General features: G+C 37.5%; 1 protein-coding gene across 1 annotated transcript in view; it reads right to left on the bottom strand.

Moving 5' to 3' along the window:
- The window catches only part of EYA4 (EYA transcriptional coactivator and phosphatase 4), a 321968-nt gene extending 302575 nt beyond the window's left edge, over window positions 1–19393 (bottom strand). Inside the window, exon 1 of the mRNA XM_043592404.1 lies at window positions 19160–19393. The gene's annotated coding sequence lies outside the window, so the exon portion shown is untranslated. The remainder of the gene's footprint in view (window positions 1–19159) is intronic.
- Window positions 19394–19636: the final 243 nt, after the last annotated feature.

Raw genomic sequence — 19636 nt, 5'->3', positions numbered from 1 at the left:
TGCTGTCCTTTCGGCTACTGTGACCATATGTGTGGGATAACATTATCACAGTGGCATCAATGGCCGAGAGACACACGGCTAAGGCTAGGTTTCTTCCATTTCACCCTCACTTGTTCTCATTCTGCATTTTTTTTCCATTGGGGTTTTGATATTTGATGTCAGCTCAGCAGAATCTCGACTTCAAATAGGGGTTTTCTCAGCCCCAGTTTAAGATGAAAAATAGCATTAATGTGTAACTTGGACGGTAAATGTCATCCCTTTCCTAAGGTATTGTTTCGGATGGTCTATGTAGCTAGAGACAAGAGTTGTATTCCTGTGTTACCAAGAAAGTTCCACTAGAAGGCTGAGACAAATAGAAAGAACCCTATGTGTAGGCATCTTGCCCAGGCTTTCTACACCTTGCTTGCCTCCATGCTCCCATGATTGGAACTCCTTTCTCAAATATAACTATTCCTATAAATCAGCAAGAAAAAGACGATCATAGAAAACCAGACAACAGTCTTTAATATGTGCTTCTCAAAGGATGGTGTATAGAAAACCAATCAATACATGAGAAGATGCTCAATTTCATTGTTATAATGCAAGTTAAAATTATGGTGAGATACACAAGAATAACTACGAGTAAAAAGGAAGTAATGCCAAGGGTTGGGGAAGATATGGGAAAAAGCCAAACTCCTGTGCAGAGAGTATTATATATTGGTCAACCATTTTGAAAAAATTTTGAGTCTCTACTAAAGCTGAATGTATGTGGACTCCATGACTCAGCAATTCCACTCCGAGTCTATATCCACCAGGAACACAAAGGTATGTTCACCAAAAACCGAAACAAAATCAACAAACAAAAAAGCATGTGAAGAATATTCACTGCACGATCCATAATATCCAAACCGGAAGCTACCCAAATGCCGATCGACAGTAGAATGAATAAATTGTGGTACTTTCACACAATGGAATATCACATACACGATGAACATGATTCACAAACGCGTGCACAATATAGAGGAATTTCATAGGCATAATGTGCAATGAAAGAAGCCACATATGAAAGAATGCATATGGTATGATTCCATTCAAGTAGAGTACACAATGGACAGTATTGACGCCATATTTATTCCAAGTCAGAATAGTGTAGAGTCTTGGGGCTATATAGTGTGCAGTAAAAGGGTTTTGGGCTGTTGATAATGTCCTATTTTTTGATCTGGGTGCTGGTTACATGTGTGTTCACCTTCATTGAATTGGACACTTACGACTAATGCGCTTTTGTCTGAATTTGTCTTATTTCTTCAGTAAAATAATTTCTAAAAATGGGTGAAGGAAGATTTCTTCCATAATACATGAATCTGAGTATCACATCAAATAGGTTGCACTTATTAGAATAGTTAGCAATCTCCTTAAAAAGCAGGCAGTGGAGATTTGACAGGATGAAACCAAAGTCAAGAAAGTTTTGATACGGGTGGGAAGGTGGCAGAGAATCTGAAAGACTTGTGAACACAGTAGGCCCAGAGGGAGAGCTGGTGTGGGTACAGCTGCATTTAGGAGGCAGCTGTGGATACTTTAAAGGGCCTGGATCAGGGAACGTGCAAGCAGACAAAGGAAGAGAGAAAGAGATTCTGGGATATAAAATGGAAAGCTGGAGGGTAGGACCTGAAAACACACTTCTCTTATTTCACAATTTGCCCAGGGCTAGACCTACTCGAAAATAACGTTGATGTTATTCCAAGTGACATAGAATTGAATTAAACTTTCACTAATAATTCAGAACAGTATACCTTTCTCCTTGTAAGCCTTGGTGGTCTTACACAGTGTTTCTTTCTTAGTTCTTCATTTACAATTCACTAAGGCTGAAAATGGAAGGAAGGAAGTGGGATTCAACCCACACAGAACATTCATTCTGTATGGACTTCAGACAATAAATGTTACCAGTAAGACCGTGTGATTTTAGACATGAAATACAATTTAGAAGCGTTCCAATACTAAATACAAGGGCTTCAATTAATAATGTTTTCTCAGAGATAATTTTATTTAGGGAAAATAATTTTCTGTATTCATTCATTCACTTATTCTGTGAAAACTTGATGAATTCATCATCATCATATATTATTATTAGGTCCTTCTCTTCAAACCTATAAGAATATGGACTATAGAAACAGCAGTCGCCAGCATAAATGCCTCCAACAATTTGAAATTATGGCCAAAATATAAATTATAAAAATTTTAAATAAAAGAGATGGCCTGGACCCCAAATAGAATGTGTGATTTAGAAATCATGCTGATGAGTTAAAAACATGGTAGAGAATTGAGAAATAAATGAAATAGTATAAAATATCCTGCACTTTAAATTCTATTGGATGCGTCTAATACCAGTTTAAAATGTTGATTTCTCCCTGTGTGTTTAACAGTATCACTATGCGAATATCGAGCCCTTGTAATGGAACCCTTATGGTGTTTATTTTTGTCTACGTGTTGAAACGGCACTGTTTCTACAGGGAGAACATGTAGTAGAGAAGCCACTTGTTTTCATCTCATTTTTCTGGGATCATTTATTCCCTTGGGTTGCAAGAAAGATTACACTTCCCACTATAACTCTCAATCTCAGTGGATTCCTTTCTCTCTTTTTTTGTCAGGGATAGCAAAGATGGCCTCAAACAAAGATCTACAAAGTCAACTGGAGGTATTCAGCTTCTTCCTTCTCTGATGATCTGTTCCTCTGGGCGGTAAAAACTTTGCTTTTGTCTTTCAACAAAAATGTTGCTTGATCCCCATAGGGTTTTAATCCTGTGATTCCTTTTTCCTTCCTACAGCCAATTTCCCCATTCTTAAAAGAAGATACCCTGGCTCCTCATAGTTCGAAATAGAACATATATCCTTAAATCAATAGGCTGTTTTAAATTTAGGAAGTGAATGGGGCGCCTGGGTGGCTCAGTCGGTTGAGGGTCCGACTTCAGCTCAGTTCACGATCTCACGGTCCGTGAGTTTGAGCCCCACGTCGGGCTCTGGGCTGATGGCTCAGAGCCTGGAGCCTGCTTCTGATTCTGTGTCTCCCTCTCTCTCTCTGCCCCTCCCCTGTTCATGCTCTGTCTCTCTCTGTCCCAAAAATAAATAAACGTTGAAAAAAATTAAATTTAGGAAGTGAAGTCTGATCAATTGATGTTTGTTTGAGGACTTCATATTATTTTGAAAAGGGCTGGTCCACCTTTCCTAGGCTAACCCGGCCCTGAGTCTTAGAAGCATTCTTCTGGAATAGCCCCTACCCCAGAAACTCTATAGGTATCTGCAATTGCCATGAATAGAGCTCTTGAACAGAATTGTAAGTGAGAAATAAAATTATGCTTTGAATATTGTACTTTTTTTGGTTCCGGTTTTCAAGGCATTTTTCCTTTTGAGACTTGTCATAATATTCCTCTTTAAGGAACCCTCATATTCTCCATCACAAATCACAGAAGGCTTATAGATAAATAATTCCAGTGCTAATTGAACCCTGTAATTCCGTCTCATGACATTTTGTGTGATGTTACATGAATACCATGAGGGAATAATGCGGTGTAAATCTAGGTTCGTGAAGAGAACTTGGCATCATTTGTATGTATATCCAATGCCTTCAGAAGGTTACTTAACCTTTATGTTTTCTTTATCAATAAAATTAAAACAATTCTTCATTACGTTATTTGGACAATGCTTCAAATGATTGAAATATTAATGGGAAATTATTGAAAATTAACATATTCCATGAATTTTTGTTCCCCTGACATTAATTATTTTTATTAATAAAATTAATAAAAAAAATGTTTTAAAGAATTACAGCATCGAAAACGAGCTTAAAATTTCCCCTAATTTAGGGGCGCCGGGGGTGGCTCAGTTAGTTAAATGACCAACTTCAGCTCAGGTCATGATCTTGCAGTTTGTGGGCTTAAGCCCTGCATCAGGCTCTGCGCTGACAGCTCGGAGCCTGGAGCCTGCTTCAGATTCTGTCTCCCACTCTCTCTGTCCCTCCCCGACTTGTGCTCTGTCTCTCTGTCTCAAAAATAAATAAACATTAAAAAAATAATAATAACAAAGTTCCCCTAACTTACAGATGGAGAAACCAAACATCTTTTGAGGAAGTCTGCCCCTTTCAGTATCATCAAGAACACAGTCAGATACTTCATTATCACTGTTCCCCCAAAAGAGATGCTCCTCACATATTCTAGAATGAAGAACAATTCTGGATTTCTAAAATGGCGCAACTGAACACAGAAATTGCTAAACATGCCAGTGATTAGCCTGGATCAGAGATAGTTCTAGTAAGTTACAGCTTTCTTCCCCTTATTATTATTAAAGAACAAAGTGAAAATAACCAAGAAACATATTAAAGACTGTACTTACCAATTCAAATAGAATAGAATGCTAATTTATCATTGAAGAAATATTTGTAATACCCAGGCTCTGAATACAGTGTACAGGGGAAAAAATAGGCTTATGGGGACACCTGCTAACAACCCTTCAGGCTCAGTTATCTCATGTAAAAAATGGAGTCATTATCTACCTCAGGAATTAAATGAGATAATGGGGATTAAACAAGTTAATTCCTATAAATGATTTAGCATAGTACCTGGAACATAGTTGACACTCAGTAAACATTAGCTATTTTTATAACTGTCATTATTATTGTTATTTGCCGAACTTATGTTCTAAGAAGTCCCTTCAAACTTTTAATTAACAACTAGTGAATCTTCATCCCTTGGGAAAATACAGGGTTAGGTTCCCACAAGCCTGGTCACAATACTTTCATCTGCTGAACGATATATAACCCTGTTTTATGTGTATTTCTGTTTAAAGACACCGCTTCAATATGTATTATTGATTCATTAGCATTGAACTCAGTCAACACCACTGTAACCCATGCCTCAATACAGCTCGTCTAGCCCACATATCTTCTCCACAAGGCCCATCACAGCCTTCTTGCACTTAGGAATACTAGATAATACTTCAGTACTATACTTGGAAGCCATTCGGAACAACAAAATCGTCACCAAAAAGCACAAGAATGGGAAAAAACATCACACTAAATGGACCCCCAAAAAGGACAGTTGCTCAGCCTCAACTGGGAGTGTGCACTTCAGGTGACAAGTTTTGCTGCTATGTGCACATGCGTGTCTGCAAATAACCGCAAAACCCTGTGACTTTGATTTTGAACTTACAAGGAAAGGTTAGCCGTAGGTGAATTCACAAATACAGAATCGACAAACGAGGAAAATCGACCGTATTGAGTTTTTGAAAAACGAAAATAAATTGCTTGCTTGGATAAGAGTTTCGGGAGGGAAGCAGCCGAACAAGAAGTTTGGAGATTTATACTCATGCCAGGAAAGGCAGGATCTGGTAAGCCCTGTTAAGAAGTCCTTTTCTAATAATAATGAGGCGCCATCAATAAAAGTTTGAAATGGAAGAATGTCATAATTAGATTTGTGTTTTAGAAAGAGCACCGCCTTATAATGAACACGAGAATAGAAGCAGCCTCTAGACTGGTGTCTTGTACATGGTACATGCTCCATATTTACTGAATAAAGTCTATATTTACTGAGTGAAATAGAGAGGTTAGTTTTGCTGGGGCTGGAGACACGGCTGGAGGCAGCGGAACTTTAAAATGCTACTACTGTTCAACGTTGTGCTAGAGGTTCTGGCCAGGGCGCTCAGGGAAGAAGTGAAATGAAAGGCATTCAGATTCAAAGAGAAGTAAAACTATGTCTGTTTGAAGATGACATGATCTTATACATAGAAATTCCTAAAGATTCCACTAAAAACTGTCAGAGCTAATGATCAATTTCAGCAAGGTTTTAGTATACAAGATCGGTACATAAAACCAAGTGTATTTCTGTTCGGTAGCAATGAACAAAGCAAAACTAAAATTAGGAAAACAACTCTATTTACAATAGAATAAAAAAATAAAATGCTTAAGTGTACATTTAGCAAAAAAACACAAAAGGTAGGGGCGCCTGGGTGACTCAGCCAGTTAAGCGTCCGACTCTTGGTTTCAGCACAGGTCATAATTTCACGGTTTGTGAGTTTAATCCTTTAACTCTCTGCTGGCAGCACAGAGCCTGCTTGGAATCCTCTCTCCCTCTCTCTCTCTGTCCCTCCTCTGCTCACTCACTCGCTCTCTCCCAAAATAAACAAATAAACTTAAAAGAAAAACACAAAATGTATACACTGAAAAGTATAAAATGTGGTTGAAAAAAACTGAAGACCTAAATAAATGGAAAGACATCATATTCCTAGATTAAAAGACAGTATTGTTAAGATTCCAATAGTCCCTAAATTGATCTGCAGATTCACCATAATCCCTATAAAAATTGCAACTGCTTTTGGGCCACATGGGTGGCTCAGTCAGTTAATTGTCTGACTTCGGCCCGGGTCACGATCTCGTGGTTTGTGAGTTCAAGCCCCACTTTCAGTGTAGAGCCTGCTTGAGATTCTCTCTCTCTCTGCCTCTCCCCCCACCCCCTTTCTGTCTCTCTCAAGATGAACTTAATTTTTTTTTTATTACAACTGCTTTTTAATATTGCTGTTATTGGGAAATTGACAAGGTGATGCTTAAAATTCATATGACAAGTATCTGACTCAGGATAGCCCAAACAATCTTGAAAATTATTGAAGTTGGAGGACACACAGTTCCTGGTTTGAAAACTTACTGTTAAGCGACAATAATCAACACAGTGTGGTATTGGCATAAATCTAGACATAAAGACCAAAGGAATAGAATTGAGAGTCCCGAAGTAGACCCTCACGTTTTTGGCCAGTTGATTTTCAACCAGGGGCCAAGACATTTCCATGGGGGGAGAAGGAGTCTTTTCAATAAGTTGCTGGGCCAACCAGAAACCTCATGCAAAAGAAAGACATTACCTGCCTAACTTGCACCATAACCAAAAATTAACTAACAACTGATCAAAGTACCAAATGCAAGTTTTGTAAAACTATAAAGTCTTAGAAGAAAAGAGGCGTAAATCTTTGTGACCATGAATCCATTGGTGTTAACTTTCTTATGTATGATATCAAATGCTTGAGTAACAGCAGCAGCAATTAAAGATAAACTGGACATCATCAAATTTAAAACTTTGTGGTTCAAGTGATACCATCAAGAAAGTGAAAAGACTACACCCAAAATGGGAGAGAATTTGCAAATTATAGACCTGATAAAGAGCTTGTATCTAGAACACACATATAACGAAGATAACCCAATTAAAAATAGACAAATAACAGGGTGCCTGGGTGGCTCAATTGGTTAAGCATCTGACTTCAGCTCAGGTCATGATCTCATGGCTGGTGAGTTCGAGCGTCACCTCAGGCTCTGTGCTGATAGCCCAGAGCCTGGAGCCTGCTTCTGCTTCTGTGATTCCCTCTCTCTCTCTCTCTCTGCCCCTCCCCTGCTCATGTTCTGTCCTTCTCTGTCTCTCAAAAAATAAATAAATGTTTAAAAAATTGTTTTAAATAAAAAGAAAAAAATAGACAAAGGATTTGAGTAGACAGTTCTCCAAAGATATACAAAAAGTCAGTAAGCACATGAAAAAATGCTCAAACATCATTAGCCATCAGGAAAATGCAAATCAAAAGCCACAGTGAGATATCACTTCAAACCCATTCATTTGGCTGTAATCTAAAAAGCAGATAATAACAAGTGTGGGCAGAGATGTGGAGAAATTGGAACCCTGATGCTGTGGTGGAAATGTAAATTTCCAATGTGGTATGGCTTCTTTCGAAAACAGTCTGGTAGTTGTTCAAAAAGTTAAACCAAGAAATGCTATTTGACCAAGCAGTGCTCCTCTTGGATAGATATCTGAGGGAAGTGAAAACATATATCCACACCAGACTCATATGTGAAAACATATATCCACACCAAACACAAACACATTGATAGCAGCATTATTCATAGTAGTCAAAAAGTGGAAACAGCCCAAATGACCATCAACTAATGAATAAATCATGTGATATATCCACTCAATGAAATATTATTCAGCAATAAAAAGTAATGAAGTCCAATAAATGCTGTGACACAGGTGAATCTTGGTAACATTATGCTAAATTAAAGAAACCGTTCACAAAGAGCTGTAGATTGTATGGTTTCATTTACATAAAAAGTCTAGAACAGGCAAATCTATGCAAACAAAAAGTATATTAGTGGTTTCCAGGAGGTAAGGGGACAGAATGATGGTCAGTGACTGCTAATGTATATGAGTTTCTTTGGTGGGGCGTGGGCAGTGCTGAAAATTCTTTGGAATTAGGTAGTGGTTATGGCTGCATAAACTTTGTGAATATTCTAGAAACCACTGAAATGTACACTTTAAAAGGGCGGATTTTATGACCTGTGAATTATATCTAAAACTATTTTTAAGAATTCTATAGAATTTCCAATTCTGATCACGATGCAATGATTGCTAGGAGAATTGTCCCCCCACTATTAATCAACACAACCATCGGTAAATTTGTGATAGAGACTTTTGAAGCCTTAGGCATCAGGTGGTACACAACTGTCATTTTTGAGAGAATGGAAAACATGAGATGAGCCTTATCTTTTCTGAACTTGAGCACATGAAATTGGAGTGCAAGCAGAACACAGTGATTTTGCATAGCTGAGGAGGCAAATTCCTATTTCAGAGGTGTAGAAGAAAGTGAAATTTAAGAGGCAGGTTCCCAGTATTTAGGGAGTTACTCAGATGGTGGGGATAAGTAAGAATAGAGTTTCCATTGCTTCCTTGGCCATGGCTTGGACTTTGCATGTAGCAGAAAACAGCTCCCGTGAGGCAGAGCAGTTAACAAACATTTCAGAATTTTCTCTGTGTTAGGAGGATGGGAGGGATGAAGAAGGGAAGGAAGAAAATGAGGTGAAGAATAGAACATATAAGTGGAAATATTGCATAGCCTCAGTGACTATAACCAGGGCAAGCTTTGATTTTTCTTTTTCTTTTTCTTTTTTTAAGCTTTGATTTTTCAAGTGATTAGACAAAACCAAGAATATCTTAAATAATTGTTAAGAGTTATTGACAATGTCAATCCATAAAAATTTAAGAAAAATAAAAACAGAAGCTGTTAAATATCTACTAAGTTTCATATCTAAGAGACATTAATTGTGAAGGACACCACTGTGGAGTGAAGATAATCAGGAAGGTAAAGTCTAAGAATTTAGTGGAATTTATTTAACTTGACAGATTCTTTTTTGTGTGGGATGATGGGTTGCAAGAGGAACAGTGATAGGGAGAAGGGAGAGAAGTTCCCCTTTATACACAAAATTATTCTCTAGAACAGAATGCTTTCAGAAATCGATTTTTCCCACAAGATCGCTCCCATCAGTCCATCCATGTAGGCGGAATCCTTGGTTCAGAGTCAAACTATGTACAATTATACTGAAAGCACTACTCAATTTTAAAATAAAGTATTAATGTCCACAAAGGTGTGAATCAATCTTTTCTAATTAATATTTTGGCCTTGTGTCCTTTTTATTTGAGTAAAGAATACATCTGTCGATTGCAAACATTTATTCACCTATTGGCGGGCCTGAACAAAAAGGCCAACTGGAAACGAGACTAGGAAAAACATGAGCCTAGTCTTATCACATTAACAAGTGATTTTAAAAATTGTTTTAACCTTGTAGTACGTGGTTAGTCATCACCATGTGCACCACTAACTCAAACTAGATACTTGTTCTTTTGCCAAATAATGTCACTTTAAATGTGTGCAAATATCAATATCACGGTGAAATTTAGGACCTAACTTCTGACAAGGTGTGACCACATGTATGGTAATGAAATTTCATCTGTTCTCTTAAAATTTCTCCTCTAAAGATGCTTTATTTTAGGAGAAATGGAACCCATTTAAGTTTAAAATATCCATTCAAGACAGCTATGAAAAAATAAACTGTACTGAAAAGATTCCAGCTCTAAGTATATATATGGATTTGTGATTCACTGTAACTCGTCGGAAAGGTTTTCTAAGGGCCTAACATTTTTAATACATTATGTATGAGAAAGTAAAGTTTCACTGTGTTGTATATTAGGTTAAACCCTTTAAAATAAATACTAGACAGTGAAATTCATCACAATATGCCTTCATTTAACATTTTCCTACAGCTAATGTTCATTTTTTAAAGGGCTGGCTAAGGGCCCAAAGAGGATCGTGTAACACTGAAAAAAATCCCAGATCCCTGGAAAACATTATAGAGACATTCCAGTATATTTAATTTTTAAAAAATGATATTTGTCAAATTGTGAGCCATCTATTAGACTGTGCACTCTATGAATATACCACCATTTTAAAGTGTTGATAATACATCTTATTGGCCTTCCCACTAGCCAAGAGTTCCTGGTAAAATATTTTCCTACCACATAAGCCACTAGTCATCAACCATGTCAAACAACGTTTTCAATTTGGATAATGAAATTCTAAGTGGACTGTACTCAATAAATAATAGAGATACATGATGTTAACTGTATAATATTTTAAGCATATTTAAATTAAGTTATATAACATCCAGGAAGTTAAGGAAAAACATTCATATTGATCTCACATGCATAAATCTATTAACTACTATGTTTTACCAACGTGTAATTTTTAACCCAGCTTTATCCAGAATGGAATTTAATGACATATATGTATTAAAAACCAGGAACAGAAATCTGCTTTAAAAATATCAAATAAATTAACTTAAGCTCTGATATCTTTGATAGACAGGTGCATGGATAAAATACACAAAGTGCACAATTTACCATTATCATCATTTTAAGCATACAGGTCAGTGGCATGAATTTCATTCACATTGTTTTGTAACCATCACCACCATCCATCTTCAAACTCTTTATCTTCCTAAACTGAAACTCTGTTCCCATTAAAAAATAAGTCCTCATTGCTCACCACTGTCACAACTAGAAAGCACATTCTACTGTCTGTCTCTGTGAATTTGACGAATCTAGATACCTTATACAAAGGAAATCATATACCATTTGTCCTTTTGTGACTGGTTTGGCTTAGCATGATGTCCTCAGGGTTCACCCATGTGGTACTGTGTGTAGGAATTTTCTTCCTTTAAGGCTTGATGAACTTGATGTAAAATAATAATAAGAATAATAATGTCTCACTGTATGCCTTATACCATCCAAAAAATTGATACTTTACTCATCCATCCATCAGTGGACACTTGGGTTGCCCTCATCCTTTTGGCTATTGGGAATAACACTGCTATGAACATGGGTGCACAAATATCTATTAAGTCCCTGCTTGCAATTCTTTGGGGGCAATACCAAGAAGTGAAATTTCGGGGTTCTTTGCACCTGTATTTAATAAGTTCTCAGATCTACCATGGGCTTATTTCATATTTTAAAAGGTAGCTATTGCTGTTTTGAGCCTCTTTGGAAACGCAGTGTTAAATGCCATCTCTTCTTGGAAGTCCTTCCTGATCCTCCGGGATGATTAGAGTTGCCTTGTCTGAAAAATGGAGGGACAAATTTCCTTCTTTCGTTGATTTGTTGTGAGAACTTGATGTAAAAAAAGATAGGCTTAAGCACTACCTAAAGCACAGGGTAAGTTTTCAGTAAATACTGACTGTCGGGGCACCTGGGTGGCGCAGTCGGTTAAGCGTCCGACTTCAGCCAGGTCACGATCTCGCGGTCCGTGAGTTCGAGCCCCGCGTCAGGCCCTGGGCTGATGGCTCGGAGCCTGGAGCCTGTTTCCGATTCTGTGTTCTCCCTCTCTCTCTGCCCCTCCCCCGTTCATGCTCTGTCTCTCTCTGTCCCAAAAATAAATAAAAACGTTGAAAAAAAAATTAAAAAAAAATAAAGCATTAAAAAAAAATACTGACTGTCAATAACGGTGAAAACAAACAAACAAAAAATTTTAAGTTTATTTATTTATTTTGAGAGAGAGGGAGAGAGAGAGCATGCACATGTTGGGGGGGTGGGGGGCAGAGAGAGAGACAGAGAATTCCAAGCCAGCCCTGCACTGTCGGCACAGAGCCAGATGTTGGGCTTGATCCCGCGAACTGTGAGGTCATAACCTGAGCTGACCGAGCCACCTGGGCACCCCTGAAAGCAAAATTTAATAAAGGATGAACAGTTGCTTCCTATCACTATATTAATTTTTTCTACATATAGAAATCATTATTATTTTACCATCTAGCCAAACCTTTTTGGTTTCTTTTCTACTAAACCATATTTTCTTACGTTCTATTCAATCTAAGTTCTCTTAAAATCTTCACTGAAGATTCTCTCCTAAATCTTCACTAAATTATTCTCATCTACTTCAGTTTTACTGTCCTAACCTAGAAATTAATTTCCAAGTCTGAGGATGAAAAAATGTCACATTCAATTGGAGATGGGAAGAAGAGAGATGCTAACTTAATATTGTTTTCCATCTTTATAATATTCGTTCTCTGATAATGTGTTGACACAGTATAATGCCTTCTTGGCTCACAGACCTCCTTTGCAAATATGATGAAAACTGTGGATTGTTGCTTGCCTTGCCTCCCAACAACTGCACACGGACAATTTTACATTAAAATTCTGGAGTTGGATGACCAACCCCCCAAATATTCCAGGATTGTCCATAGATCCCAGATCAACACATTATATCAGATAAACATAAAAATCTCAATTGTATTTTCCTCTGAAATGTGTCTCAGATTTCTTGCCCCAATACTTTATCCCATTCTACCACTTGCTGTCTAGACCTCTTTATTGGTTTCTGAGGGTTAGATCAAGGCCTATTTAGCCAAATGCTCCAGATACTACAGAAAGCGATTGAAGGAACAAGCTATTATGTCTGTGTATAAGATACATCATTACCTCTTTTCCTGGAACTTGTAAAGGAGTTAGGAAACTCCTTTTCAGGCACAAAGGTAACACATTAAAAAATGTTAAATTCTTTAGTGTTTTTGAAAATCCTAACACACAAAGAAACTAAGGTTCTGAATTCACACACACACACACACACACACACACTAGCTCAGAAAATGTACTTCAATCCAGGTTCCTTCTAAAAAAAAAAAAGTCTTCACTAGACTATACAAAATTTTGCACTAACTGGTAGATTTTGTAATTTTTTATTAGGTATTAAAATAAATTGGATAACCATCTAATTGAGGAAGATAAACTTGATTCATCCGAGGGCTTTTCCATCACGGAATAAGATTTATTTCTAATCTGTAAGATTCTTATACATATATTTGTGAGTAAGCTGTTTTATTTGAAAACACAAACTATTACCATTGAGAACAGAAGAAACCCACCTGACAAATTTCCCCAACCCCCATGATGAGCAAAGCAATTTAATCCTAAACCAAATACATTGGTTACCAGAAAGTCCTAATAATGTCTTCCTAAATTACTTAAAATTTTTTTTAATGTTTATTTATTTTTGCAGGACAGAGAGAGTCAGAGCACAAGACGGGTAGGGGCAGAGAGAGACGGAGACACAGAATCCTAAGCAGGCTCCAGGCTCAGAGCTGTCAGCACAGAGCCTGGCTGGGGGCTCCAACTCAAGGAGCCCTGGGACAATGACCTGAGTGGAAGTCCGACATTTAACTGACTGAGTCACTCAGGCGCCCTCCCCCCCAAAGGTACTTTATCTTAAATGCAACTTTAACTTCAGTTTGATCATAATTGACTTTACCACATGATATTTGATGGGCTATACCTTATTCTTCGATACTCAGAAAGTGCCTCAGAGAAGTACATGCAAATGGTCCACCATCCCTGTTTACCTACTTGTGTGGATTGTGTGGATTGTGTGGGTTCAGTAGTTGTAAGTTCTGTTGTGCGGTGTATCATCGGCAACCAATCAGATGACACCGGTACCCCTGAGTAATAGACATTGGGAGCTGTTAGGGACTCAGGTATCCCTGAGTAGGAGCTTGACTATGAGTGAGAATTTAAGACACTTGCTTCCAGTCAAGTTGCGGAGTATAATTGATGAGCAGAGGGAAAGAGAGAAAAAGAGCGATTGAACAGCAAATGCTGAGAGATCATCTAATTTCACCTGCTTTTTCTATAAATGAAACATGAAGTAACTGATTCCTCTTAGATTGGGACTGGGGACATGGCTTAGGGGGAAAAATTAGTCATTTGAGATTCAGGAAACCTGAATTCCAGACTTAAATTTGCCATTAATATTAGGCAAGATAGTTTTTCTGTGTCGAAGTTGCCACCGATGTTAAATGAGAGGATTGGGTTAGAATTCCATGATGCTAATCTTTAACGAGGCTGTGTTCATTCCCAGGCTAATACTATTTCATTTGAACATTTACATTCTAAATACAGGCATAGTAGATGGTGGTCTTTGCCATCAAATTAGCATCAGGAAGTCCTCCTTATAGTAATTATAATTATTACCCAATTAATATTAGCTCTTTGGGGACAGATCATGTGATTTTTAAAGCTATGTTAAAATTATACTTTTTAAAATTGTTAAGCAATTTTTTTTTCATTTTTTAACAATAAACACAAGTTTTTTTTAATATATGAAGCTCCTACTAAGTATCACCCACATTTCTGGGTCCTGGGGATACAGCAGTACACAATTTAGAAAAGAACCCTGTCGGGGCACCTGGGTGGCTCAGTCGGTTAAGCGTCTGACTTCAGCTCAGGTCATGATCTCACGGTCCATGAGTTGGAGCCCCACGTCAGGCTCTGTGCTGACAGCTCAGAGCCTGGAGCCTGCTTCAGATTCTGTGTCTCCCTCTCTCTCTGCCCCTCCCCTGCTCATTCTCTGTCTCTCTTTGTCTCAAAAAAAAAACATTAAAAAAATTTTTTTAATAAAAAAATAAATTAAAAAAAGAAAAGAACCCTGTCTGTAAGTATAGACAGACAACTGAGAATGTGTAAATATAAAAATCAAAATAATCTCAGAGTGTAATTAATTTCTTTAAAGAAATAAGACAGTGGGACACCCAGGAGGCTCAGTTGGTTAAGCATCTGAGTCTTGATTTTGGCTCGGGTCATGATCTCACTGTCATGAGTTTGAGCCCCATGCTGGGCTCCATGTTTATCGAAGATTAAGATTCTCTTAACCCTTAGGATTAAGATTAATCTCTCCCCCTCTGCTCCTTCCCTGCTTGCTCTCTCTGTCTCTTTCTCAAAAAAAAAAAAAAAGCAGTGAATTTTATAGAGAATATTTGGTAATATGACCGGGGGTGGGAAGATGTGGTTATAGATCGAATGGTCACTTCTAAAAGGGAAAAAAATGGGGATAAGGTGGACATCACGCGACTAAATCAGTTCTGCCCAGAAGCACAGAGCTTGGAAGGTACACAAGCCATGTAGAAGGAATGATCTTGCCCTTCAAAGAATAGCAAGAAGGCCTGTGTGGTCTGGTATGGGATAAAGTCTGAAGAATAGGCAAGGGCTAACCTGGAGAACAAGTTAAAAGTTTACATATTAACTCAAGGGGAATTTTTACTTAAAACCCAACGGACTATACATAATTCTGCCTTGCACGGAATGTGAACATGGGGAGAGTGATGTGCCCTCACGTGTGTGTGTGTGTGTGTGTGTGTGCGTGAAAGAGAGAGAGAGAGAGAGAGAGAGAGAGAGAGAGTTTGGCATGAACATTTCTTAAGAGAGTAGAGTAAAATTTTTTTATATATCTCACTTCGTTGTACAGAGACTGGGCAAGGACAGAATATGGGTAATACCCGAAGTAGGTGTTTAGAAGCACACTTAGTGAGTCCTCATGTGTGCCTTGGAAACTCAACAGCTGAGTTTGGGCTTGGTTAAAGAAAGTGGAATTATCCTCAAAAAGGAAAAGGGGGCGTTTGGTCCATGTGATGGATGGCTGGAGGCCAAAGTCAAGACATCACCAATATTCAAAATGTTGTGTAATTGCTAAGTAAACTACTTTAGTCTTGCCAAAACTTCAGTAAAGTCAGCTACACAGAAATTTTGGTTTAGAGTCACTTTTTTGAGGGAATCATGGAAGAGGGCTGAGTTTCATGTTTGCACTGATGCAGAGCCGTAAGCATGGAGGTGATGTTGAGGGAGACTTGGGATCCTGTGAACTTTGGCACTTGAAGCCAGAAGAGACCACGAAAATACGAGTGTCCCAGAAATCTCAGGGAGAACATCAACTGAGTGGCGTGGGCTAGTTATAGAAACGTTCATTTGTGTGTTCATTTTCAGTATCTCACCACTGTGGAGTCTCTTAAAGGAAAAGAAAGTAATTGGAGGAGGGAGGGAAAGAGAGAGAGAGAGAGAGATCTTAGAAACTGTAAGCATCCATGATGCCAAAACACCAATAGGTGAGAAGAACAAGTCAAGTTCGTTGTTTAATACAGAGTGCTCAAAATAATCGGCTGATTGACTAAGTTTTCACTTCCCAGCAGCTTGCTTTGTCGTAAAATAGACAGAGCGCAAACATAAATATTTAAGAGTAGAAATACATTCATTTTATTCCAAATTCTGAGACATTCATAAACACGTTTCAGTTTTATCAGCAGGAATCCATGTGACTGAGTTGTCCCATTTGCTCTGGGATTCTGGAGTTTTAAGTGGGCCAGGGTTTTGAAGTGTTGAAAGATATTATAAAGCACTTACAAGTATTCAGCTAGTCAGACTGCTCAATTAGCTGAACATTTATAACCTCAAAATTTTGACACAGCATGATTCATGTAGGAATGACCCCTTGGACAACAGATGGCTGTATTGTAGGTATGCTTGAGAGAAAGCATACAAAGCAATGTGATCTGAAGGAAATAACATTGGAACGTGTAGAGAAAGGAAAATTGAACTTAGAAACATGGATTGTACTCTTAAAAAAAAAGGAAATTATCGAAAACTTTAGCTGATATACTTTTAACAATAGGGTGTTTACATTTTTTTGTTTAAGAGTGTTTAAGGCACTCATTTATGAGATATGCCATAAAAACAATATAGACTAAAATTAATATCTAGTTAATATCTAGGCAGCCCATACGAACTCATAAATATAAATGATCTATTTAGAAATAAACATGACAGGGTTTGGCAGTAAGAGCCACAATGTCAACCAAAAACCTAAATCCACAGCATTTTAATTTCTTATTTTTTTCTCTTATAGTTGTGGGCTGCTTATATTCTGGAAAGTATTCTGGAGAAGGATTAATTCAAAGGCCCATTTTAGGATGATATTTTTACCAATAAAATATACCAAGTTTTGGTTAAGAGGTTTCCATCAGTTTTTAAAGGAGAAACAAAGGTGGTTTAAATAAAAACATGTATTTTCAAGGATGTGCAGTATTTCTAAAACTCAAGTTAATGCCACATAGAAATTCATTTTGGAGAAAGAAACATCAGATCCTCCAAAATACTTTACATGAATCCATAGGACACATTCAAAATGTCCCTCTCATTTGAAGCCTATTATATTGGTACAGTGCTTTCTTTCTTCTTTCTTTCTTTCTTTCTTTCTTTCTTTCTTTCTTTCTTTCTCTCCTTAATTTTCTGGGAGCACAAAATGACTCACATTACCATAAAATAATTCATGGAACAAGAAACAATGAACAATTTCTCCCAAGGGACCAAAAAAAAAAAAAAATTATCTCCAGTGGGGAAAAAAAGTCAGAAAAACCATCAGGATCCAGGGAAGAGAACAGGGCACAGGACATTCATGCCCCTGCCTGTGCTCACCACAGACGATTCCTGACCATTCAGAAGAGTGTGCCACATCCGGAAGCAGTGTATGTGGCTGATTAGATTTCCCACACTTACAGCTCCATTTGATAGAGTTATTATGGGGCAGTACAAGGACTTTTATCTGACTCTATCGAGTTAGCAATAGGTGAAAACAGAACACAGTCCTTAAATTCAGCACATGTTACTTCCTCACAACTGCTGCTTAGTTAGTAAAGTCATAATAAAGTAGTGTTCCTGCGTATCAAGTTTTCCAAAATAAATTTTAAAAAATTAACAAGGAAGAAATCAGTAAGGACAAAAAAATGAATTAGCTTATGCTTTTTTCTCTTTTATATTGTCATTTCTCCCCTACCGCTATTAAGCAAGAAAGCATTTATGGACTAGGATGCATATTATGATTAATTGTTTATACAGACTATAAATGCACACTTTAATATTCTCATGCTTATTTGGGCCTCATTTCAACGCTACAGACCAGGTTATTGTATTTCTTATCCTCAGTTTATAGACGAACCTGAAGTTTAAAGAAGATAATTTATCAAAAATCAAACAGCTGGTACAGAGGACAGTCAATATATAAAAATTTTTTGATGTTTATTTTTGTTTTGAGAGAGAGAGACAGAGACAGAGCACAAGCGGGGGAGGGGCACAGGGAGAGAGGGAGACCCAGAATCTGAATCAGGCTCCAGGTTCTGTGCTGTCAGCACAGAGCCCGATGCAGGGCTTGAACTCATGAACCATGAGATCATGACCCGAGCCGAAGTCAGATGCTTAACCAACTGAGCCAGCCAGGCACCTCGCCTGTGGTTACTATTAAATGCACAACTTCTGACTATAAATTATATTTTACCTCCTTTAATCATGCACCTGTAACTGTAATGACTCCAAATAAATATCTCTCTCAAAGATAATTTATTACAATACCTATTATCCACCTAATAGGGGCACATATTAAAAGTATAATTCTTGAGTAGTTTTCACAGGGATCTTATAAAAAGGTACCAGTGCTCTGAAGATCACTGTTAATACATACAAAATATTTTTTTTCAAAGTTCATGATTTGAATGACCAACAAATCAGAAAACGATCATACTTCAGCATCTTAGACATCATTATTAATTTCTCAGAACTTTAATTCTCAAACTTTTCCTTTATATAATCTTTTTATATTCTTTTTCTAGTTTGAAGGACATTAAAAACCCATTAGGAAATTCAGCTGTTACAAGTAAAACTGAATTAAAAGAAAAAGAAATCAGGAGCAAGAGACAGAGAGATCTAACAATGATGGTAAGCTTGGGGCAGGAGGTAATCATAGTATTAGTTGAGGAAAAAAATGAAATACTGTGCTGTATGGGCACACAGAGCATTTATATATACAAAAATGATTTAAAATTGGCATTGGCTAAAATATTGTCCATGAATAGATTTTTAGACTTAAAAACAAAAACAAATACAACACTCATTATTACTGATAGAAAATACAATTTAAATGCAGAACAGTTAATTAGCAAGCATGGAATATTCCACAAATTACTTACAAGGACAAGTTAAGCCCTACCAAGGCTTCTGTGGTCTGCTCCTATGTGAGATAGTCGTTGTCACTGTATAGACTTTTTGCCCTTCTGCTAAATGTTCCATGACTTTCTTGGCAAGACTGAATGTAGCTTATTCTCAGAAAGTATCAGAACTCTCATAATTTGGATTTTTAGTATTATCCAAATTAATTACAACTTCAAGCAGTGACACGGACTAAAATAGCAAGGGCTGCTGGTGTTCTAAAACTACTCTCAGCATGTCCCAGCGAGTACTTGGCCAGGAGCACAGGCCACTTAAAAAAAGCACGTAACCCTTTAGACGCAACAGTCAATTAAGGCCTTGGGAGAAATGTCAGCCATAAGAATGAAAAGACCTTTCCATTATTTACATACAATTTTCCTCTAATTAGTGAGAACTGATTTTAATTTTTCCCCCTTCTTTTCTCAAACAGGACCATATGGGATCAAGCTTAGAAGGGC

This window comes from Prionailurus bengalensis, chromosome B2, assembly GCF_016509475.1.
Source record: "Prionailurus bengalensis isolate Pbe53 chromosome B2, Fcat_Pben_1.1_paternal_pri, whole genome shotgun sequence".
Taxonomy (NCBI): Eukaryota; Metazoa; Chordata; class Mammalia; order Carnivora; family Felidae; genus Prionailurus; species Prionailurus bengalensis.
Note: the sequence above shows the minus strand (reverse complement) of the source record. Positions and strands in the feature narration are given on the sequence as shown.